A 9,083-nucleotide genomic window follows, 5' to 3' on the forward strand; every position below is an offset into this window, starting at 1 on the left:
ACTCGCTTGAGCCCAGGAGTTGGAGGTTGCTGTGAGCTGGGATGCCACAGCACTCTACCCAGGGGGACAGCTTGAGGCTCCTGTCTCAAAAAAAATAAAAAATAAAAAATAAAAATAAAAATGTGATCATTGTTAAGGCATTTTTCTTTTTGAGAGAGTCTTATTTTGTCACCCCCTGTAGAGTGCTGTAGTATCATAACTCACAGCAACCTCAGACTCTTGGGCTCAAATGATTATCCTGCCTCAGCCCCCTGAGTAGCTGGGACTATAGGCACCTGCCACAATGCCTGGCTCTGTTTTTAGAGATGGAGTCTCCCTCAGGCTGGTCTCCCAACACCTGAGCTTAGGTTGTCTGCCCCTCAATGTTAAGGCATTTTTAAAAGACGATATAAATAGCCAGGCATGGCAACAGGCACCTATAGTCCTGACTGCTTGGGAGGCTAAGGTGGGAGATCACTTAAGCCTAGGAGTTTGAGGTTGCTGTGGGCTGTGATGCCACGGCACTCTACCAAAGGCAACATAGTAAAACTGTTTAAAAAATAATAATAAAAATAAAAGACAATACAGATGTCTATGGTAACATAGATCAGTGGTGATCAATTGAATTCACAGGGTCAGTGACACCTGGAAACTCTTCTGACGTGCACATTTTCATGTCTCCTCCAAGACCTGCTATGGTAGAAGCTGTGTTTTAGCAAGTCCCCCAGGGGATTCTGATGAAGGCTAGAGTTCGAGAACTACTATGTAAGGTATTCCCATTGCATTCAAAAGGGCTTCCTCTGCAAAAACTTGGGGAGGTGCTTGTAGGAGGGGATGGAGGGAGGAGCACTGCACCTGGGGGGCTTTCAGACCAAGCCTCTGGTAAACAATGCCCAAGTAGGCTGGCGGCCACACGGTGGCTCACACCTGTAATCCTATTGCTCTGGGTGGCCGAGGCTGGTGGATTGCTTGAGCTGAGGAGTTTGAGACCAGGCTGAGCAAGAGCAAGACCCCATCTCTATTAAAAATAGAAAAAACTGGGCGGAGCCTGTGGCTCAAAGGAGTAGGGCGCTGGCTCCATATACCAGAGGTGGCAGGTTCAAACTGCAAAAAATAAATAAATAAATAAATAGAAAAAACTAGCCAGGCATCATGGCAGGCACCTGTAGTGCCAGCTACTCAGGAGGCTGAGGAGAAGGATCACTTGAGCCCAAGAGTTTGAGGTTGCAGTCAGCTATGAAACCACGGCACTCTCCCTAGGGCAACAAAGTCACATTCTGACTCCAAAAACAAACAACAACAAAAAAAAACGGACAAGGCCCAACATCTCCCTATGTCTGTCCTTAGTGCCTGGCATTCAGTAAATACCTGTGCTTAAGAAAAATAAAAAAGGTAAATAAATGGTAAATAGAGGCAAAAAATGGAGCAAATCCTTCCTGTTGTATGATGCCACCAGATCTCTTCAGTTGGGGTAGGAGATAAGGAAACTTTTGGCTTCCTTAACAAAAGTAAAACTCATAACTTCCCACCATTTTCTACTCCTGCCCCCAAGCCCTTTTCCCTGGGGCACCTCTCACTGGGACTCTCCCCAGCCACACAGCTAGCTCTCCCAGAATGCCATGTTGCAGACACAGCTTGCCATTGTTCCTCTCTATCCTACAGTACAGCCAAGGCAAGGCTGCAATGTTCAAATGCAAGGAAATGTGCACGGCTGCCAAAGAAATGAAAGCACAGCTCCTTGCAAGGAGCCCAACCATCTGGCAGACAAGGTGTCATCTTACCTTCCGGATCCCAGAGCCCCTCCATCCACCGCAGCTCCCAGCTGGCACCCAGCACTAGGAGCTTTGGTCTACCCTCTTCTAAGTCAACACCAAGAGAGGCATAGGGGGAGGTCCTCTCCTGCTTACATAAGGACTGCTCTCTAGATTAGGGTTTCTCAGTAAGACCCCCTTCGATATCAGAATAAAATCAGTGGCTCGGTGCCTATAGCTCAACCGGCTAAGGCGCCAGCCACGTACACCTAAGGTGGCGGGTTCGAATCCCCAGCCCGGACCCGCCAAACAACAATGACGGCTGCAACCAAAAAATAGCCGGGCGTTGTGGAGGGCGCCTGTGGTCCCAGCCTCTTGGAAGGCGGAGGCAAGAGACTCGCTTGAGCCCAGGAGTTGGAGGTTGCTGTAAGCTGTAATGCCACGGCACTCTACCCAGGGGGACAGCTTGAGGCTCTGTCTCAAAAAAAAAAAAAGAATAAAATCAGGGACTGGACTTTCAGGATCCAAGTGGCTGGCCCCATCAGAACAGAATCCCAAACTTTTATGGAGATACATACATACTATAGGAGGAAAGAAAGCCATGTTGGTATATTTGTTTAACAAATGTTTATTGAGTGGTTTCATGTGGCAGACACATCATTGACACCCAAAGCCATTTGTTATTAACCTCTCCATTGACAGAGGTTACTGCCTTTGGAGACAGCCCATTGCAGTTTAAAAGGCTGTGATAGGCCGGGAGCAGTGGCTCAGGTCAGTAATCCCAGCACTCTGGGAGGCTGAGACAGGAGGATCCCTTGAGCTCAGGAGGTTGAGACCAGCCTGAGCAAGAGCAAGACCCTGCCCCTACTTAAAATAGAAAAATTAGCCAGGCATTGTGGAGGGTGTTTGTGGTCCCAGCTACTTGGGAGGCTGAGTCAGGAGGATCGCTTAAACTCAGGGGTTGAGGTTGCTGTGAGCTAGGATGATGCCACATCACTCTAGAGTGAGACTCTGTCTGAAAAAAAAAATGGCTGTAATAATGTGGAAGTTACTCCCTTATTAGAAATCCTCAAGGAAAATCCACCCCTTAGTTCTGATTCTATTCTCTCTGTCTCTCTCTCTCTCACACACACACACACACACACACACACACAAAGACAGGATCCGGTCGTGAGACACTGTCAGCAGGCATAACATCAAGGACATAAGGGTAGGTACTGCTCCCAGCAGCAGGTGGAGGTATGTGAGGGGAGCCAGCAGACAGGAGTGTTTGGGGGGACCAGACAGGCTTGAGTGAGTCAAAGGAGGCTTCCCAGAGAGAAGACTTAGAAGCCATTTCTTCTGAAGCAGAGTTTGGGTGGAATCGAGGGAACTAGTCTGGCACAACACAGGTGAGCAGAAGTTCCAGTAGGAAGGGGGCTTGAGGAGGAAAGACTGACTCTGGGAAGAGCCAGCCTGCTGGGTGGAGTCAGGCAGAGCCCAGCTGGAGGACATTCTGGGCCCTCAAATCACGAGACCAGGCAGTTGAGCCAAGGCAGGGGTGGGGTGAGGCTGGAAGAGCCTGGGAAACCCAGAGGGCAGCCCTGCATCCTTTGGTATCTCCCTCCCGCACCTGTCCTGGGTGCTCATCCTGGAGCAGCTGCAGTGGCAGGCTGGAGGGCCCTCAGGAGCCTGGGACCTGGTTCTGAAGCCCAGGGGTGGGTGGAGAGAGGGTTAGGATAAAATCTTAGGGGAGAGCCAAGCCTCAGGTGATGGCTGTGATGGGTTTGGCTACAGCCCGGGGCAGATGTGGAAAGCTGCCACAGTTTCTATCTAATGGTGACTGTCTGGGAGATGAAGCAAGCACCAGACAGAGAAGAGTCTCAGGGTCCTGCCTTGAAGCTGGCTGGCCCCCTCCCCACCCTGAACCACACAGCCACAGGGCAGCAGGGCCAAGACAAGCAGATTATTCATTGCCAGGTGCCCTGGCCATGTCCTTTCTGCTTTCTTGCCCTGATGTCCTGACACAAACTGCCAGCTGAGAGAGCTCAGCACTAAAGAATGCTGTGCAGAGCCAAGGAGGAGGGTTAACCCTTCCCTGGGCAGCAGCTCCCCGGGGACAGGCTGGGTGGGAGCAAAGGGGAAAAGTGGTTGGTCTTCTATTTCTGAGTCTTTCTCCTTCTCTGGTGTAGGTGGGTTGTCCTGGACACATCAAACTGGATTCAGATAAATCCACATTCCCTCCCTCCCTCCCTCACTTGTCCTGTTTTCACCTCAGTTTTCTTGACTGCAAATGAGGACAATAACACCTACCTCTGGGTGGCACCTGTAGCTCAGTGAGTAGGCCACTGGCGCCATATACCAAAGGTGGTGGGTTCGAACCCGGCCCTGGCCAAACTGCAACAACAAAAAAAATAGCTGGGTATTGTGGTGGGCGCCTGTAGTCCCAGCTACTCAGGAGGCTGAAGCAAGAGAATCGCCTAAGCCCAAGAGGTGGAGGTTGCTGTGTGCTGTGATGCCATAGCACTCTACTGAGGGCCACAAAAGTGAAATTCTGTCTCTAAAAAAAAGAAATAAATAAAATAACACCTACTTCAGAGGTTGCTCTGAACATTAAATTATGTAACATAAGTGGTGCATTCCTGATGTAAAGTGGGATTTTAATAAATGTCAATTCCTTTCCTCTCTCTTTTCCCTCCCTCCTGAGCTCTCTCGGCTGGCTGCCTCATTCTCCTGGCCCTACTAAGAGCACTGCTCAAGTGCCCTGGACTCTGGTGCTCATGAGGGCCAGGCCCTTGAGATCCCCACACTGGGCAGCCTGGCCTGCTGTCTTGCCAGCCTGGCAATGCCACTTTGACTCCGATGGCTGAAGGACCCCAGGCCATGCTGCCTAGATCCCATCCATCCCAGGGACCAGTGATGGATTAGGGTTTTTCTCTCCCCACCCAGAGTGATGGATTTATTCTATCCCACCTTAGCCATTGCCCAGATTGAGGGTAAACAAGAGGCATAGGGTGCTTCAAAGAGGGAGGGAGACAAAGGTGGCTTGTTAAAGATCCCCATGGCAAAGATGAAGGAAATTCCCTGTATGGGAAGGAGACCCTACCCTGCTTGCAGCATGGAGTCAGAGCCTACTTTCTGCTCCCTGGAGCAGCTAAGGCCAAACTGGCTGCCCAAAATCTTGAGTGAGATTTGACCTATGGATGAATAAAATGATTTCCAGCCATAGGCAAAACGCTTCCTATTTCTGGTTGTCATTGGCTGTCAAATCTTACCCCGCTTATGAATCTTCCTGAAATGCATGCCTTTCTCTCCTGTACAAATCAGCACAACAGTCCTATGAGTCTGCCTGACTCATCTTTTGCCTGGTTTGGGCCTATGACCTTGGAGGCTGAGAGGAGTCCTTTGTTGAAGCTCCCCTCCTTACACCGCACTAGAACTAATAACTGTAGGGGTGGAGGTACCTAGCTCATCCCTGCCTGCCCAGTGCCCAGCATAGTCCCCAACACAAAGGCCGTACTTCATACTGCATAAGAGTTGTTTTTGTTCTTATCTGGGCCCTGCTTGACAGTGTGGCAGGCTTCAGTCAATGCCAGACCTAAGGGCTCTGTTCTTCATGTTATGAGTACCCTGCATCAGAGGGCTCGAAAATGTGAGTGTGAATTTATTCAGCTCCCTCCAGCATTACACTAACAGATTTGGATCGTCCCCATCTCCCTTCATTGAGGTCCCTCTGTGTGCAACACTGCATGCCAGCAGCTATGAATCTGTGTGAGATCCCAGTTCTCCCAAACTTCTGGGCGGTCCTAGGCTAAGAGAGTGGGGAAGACATAAAAACACATTGTCCCTTTCCAAGGTCTTTCTCCAGGAATGCCTGATTCACCACAGCTGGGGGCATCCACCCAGGAACTCCTCCAGGGTGAGACCATCAGGCCGATGTCTGATGCCCTTGCCAACAGTAATAAGCACTGAACCTTCCTTTGGAGAAGGTTGGTTGAGAAACCAACCCTTCCACCTGGCCCCAGCTCTTATTCATATAAAACAGGACTTTGCTGCAGAGTTCTCTGTCCTCTCCAAGCCCCAGTATTCCCAGAGGAGCACTGAGGGATGATGCCCAGTTGGTGATGTTTTTGTCTGTTTTGTTTCATTTTTTGTTTATTTTGTTTTGTGTGTTCTCTGCAGAAGATGAGGGAAGATTACTGGGCCTACCAATTCATAGAAAGCTGCCACTGGGCACTGGGGAGGCATATTCAGGTCTGTTGCAAAATCCTGGATTTTTTCTCTTTTGTTAATTTCTGACCCCAGAGATGGAGAATAGAGATGTGCGGACCTCGGCAGAGACAGGAAGGAGCAGGGCTGAAGTTAGGTGCATATTTATGTTCTGTCTGTCTCTGTGCCAAAGACATATCAGCGTGTACATCCCTCCATATTAGAGTTAGTTACAGAGCTCTCCATGTGCAGCTGTACAAAGAGATTTATATTTTTTCTGGAATGGTTGGGGCAGGGGTGTGGTCCAACAGATGGCTAGCAGGTCACAGGTGTGTCTGGCTGAAAAAGGTATCTGGCCCAGGGCCTCCTGATTGGCTGTCGGTGAGTCACAGCGGTTGGGTTCTTGGAGCGGACCTAATTGGCTGTCATGGAGTCGGGTTCATGCCCTGCCTTATCTTTAGGGCCTTCTCCTGCCAACCTAGACAGACAGTGTTCCCTGTATAGGCAACAATGCTCGCAGGCTGCTGACTGCAGGTCAGTGGGACGTGCCCTTTGGGTAGCTTTCCCAGCAGTGTGTGGTTCACCTTGACCTCACCACACCCAGACACCTTAGCCCTCCAGTGCACAATGGATGGTACCCTGTCGGGGTGACTCAAGAGGTCAGCTGGCTGTGACCTGGTAAAGTCACAAAAGGCTTTCCTCAGTTCCAGAAGACCCATCTGAACTGACTGACAATATGAAAGTATTTAGAGGTAAACATTCTAGAAACCAGATTCTAGAAAAGGCCTTTGGGGAGATGGGCAAGGAAATGTTGCCATGGTAACTCAGCCATCTCTGAGGGTCTGGGCAGAGTGCAGGAGAGAAGCAGGAAGAAGAAAGAAACAGGTGGAGGAGTCCTTGGCTTTTAGACACAGGAATCCCTAGACACAGGAATCCCTGGACACAGGGACTATGGGAAGTGTTCTGCTTCCCAGCCTCCAATCACACAGAGAGCTTTTCACTTTTTCTAGGACTTGCATGGGTGTGGCTTCATGCCCTGCCGGGAAGCACAGCCCAGACAACTATCCCTGTGTTACAGACAGGCAAAGCATGGCCTTGGTAGGGATATACACTGCCCATGGTCACAGGCAGAAACTGGCAGCCAGCAAGATCCCAGGAGACACAGGGACAATTGGCAAGGCTCCCTTTCTCTGTGTTCACCAAAATAGCTATGCCCCACAATCTTACATTCACGTTCAGAGACCACTCACTTCAGAATAATGGGAGGATCTGGCACAGTCATCTTGGCTCAGGGCTGTAACTTCTGTGACTTCAGCAGACAAACAACTGTGGATTTCCCCATCCTCCTCCTCCCCTCTGTCTATCCACCTAAGCAGAACAGAATTTCTGTGTTTGGGCAGTGGGGGGCAGTTAAGCTGGGGAGACCTTGGCAGACCCCTGGCCAGCTCTCTCTGGCTGCCAGGCCGTCCCTCAGTACCCTGGACTCCGAGCACTTGCTCGCCTGGGCTGGCACAGTTGCCATGCAGGGTACTTGGGCATACTGACAGAGGGAATTTTCCACCTGCCTGGCTTTGTTGTCTGCTCCGTGGTCTGGAGCCTGGGCCTAGGGAGAGAGCTCCTAGGTTGTCTGGGGCTGTCTCTCACAGGAATTGCTAGCCCTTACCACATTTATATGAACCAACAGTCTCTTTTCCTCCCTGGAGGGAGATGCAGGAGCAAATGAGGGATATGGGAAGGTGGGGCACTGAATGTTGAAGCCCACCCAGGGAACCACATAGTACCATGGTTAGAAGGAACCTTGATAGCCATCTGAACCCCTGTCTTGTCCAGATGGAGATACTGAGTCACCATGAGGGCAACTGATAAGCCCAAGGTCATAAAGGGAAGTGGTAGCCACACCAGGACTCAAACCAACTTTTCAGTTTTACAATGAAGTGTGCTTCACCATACCTGTCAGTATTCCCAAGAGCCCCCCGGCCCCCAGGCTTAAACTCCCCCACCACACCCTTCCACAACCTGTCTTCTCTTGGTACAGGGCTGTGGGTCCTGCCCCCACACCTCAGTGTAAGAAGCAGCTCCAGTAGTCCCCACTACCTCCAGGGTGCCCCCCTCCCTCCTGGGGCTGCCTGAGCTCTCCAGGCCAGCCAGCAGCCTCAGGCTGAGGGTGGGGCCTCGGCTGCTCTAGGAGCAGTGGGTGAGTGATGACTGAAACCAGGCGAAGAGATTAGAGGCAGATAGGTGAGGACTCAGCAACTCAGCAGCCCGGGTCCCACCTGGAGGCTTTTTTATACCCCTCTAATCCCTCACCTTGTTAGTGAACTTCAAGACCCTGACCTGGCCTTGGCCCACCTGTGGGGGTGGGGCGGGGGTCAAGAGTGCCCCAGCATCGCCAGGGCCAGAGCTGACAAGCCTGGAGCCTTATATCTCTCCTTCCCGCGGCGAGGTGACCCAGGTGCACCTGCTCTGGGAGTAAACAGCAAATGGAAGACCGGGGGCGGGGGCGGGGCGAGGCTGAAACTGGGTGCCTGGAGCCTGGTGAGTCACGTCCTTGCTCCATGGCCACCAGGGACGAGAGGCGGAGTGGAAGATGGGAGGCACAACCAAGCTGACGCAGGTTCCAAGATCCCCTCCTCTGGGACTGATGCAAGGGTCCTCCAACTTCTTCATTTTATTCAGTTAGCAGGCTGTGCCCTAGCAATGGCCCAGAGAGGACAAGTGACTTGTCTAGTAATACACAAAGCATTGGTGGTCTAGGGTCTCCAGAGCCAGGAACAAAACTCCCACCAAGCTTTCCCACCCCACAGGATCTGGAAAAGATTTGCAATTAAAATCATTGCTGGGGGTGGCGCCTGTGGCTCAAGGAGTAGGGTGCCCGCCCCTTATGCTGGAGGTGGTGGGTTCAAACCCAGCCCAGACAAAAACGGCAAATAATAATAATAATAAAAATCATCGCTGAAAGGCAGTCAAAGCCCCTGAACTGCGCTGGAAGGGGAGGGGTGGGGTTGGGCCATAGCCCCTCCCCTGCCTCCAGGACGTCAGTTGGGTGTCACCAATCCCTGGAAGCCCTGCCCAGTGGTGTGACATCACAGGGCCGGATCAGCTTTACTGGGAAGAAGCGCTCCACCCTGGAGAGGAGGGCGGAGGGATCCCGCCTGAGTCTTAACT

The sequence above is a fragment of the Otolemur garnettii genome, unplaced genomic scaffold (assembly GCF_000181295.1).
Source record: "Otolemur garnettii isolate 467f Iridium unplaced genomic scaffold, OtoGar3 scaffold00055, whole genome shotgun sequence".
NCBI lineage: Eukaryota > Metazoa > Chordata > Mammalia > Primates > Galagidae > Otolemur > Otolemur garnettii.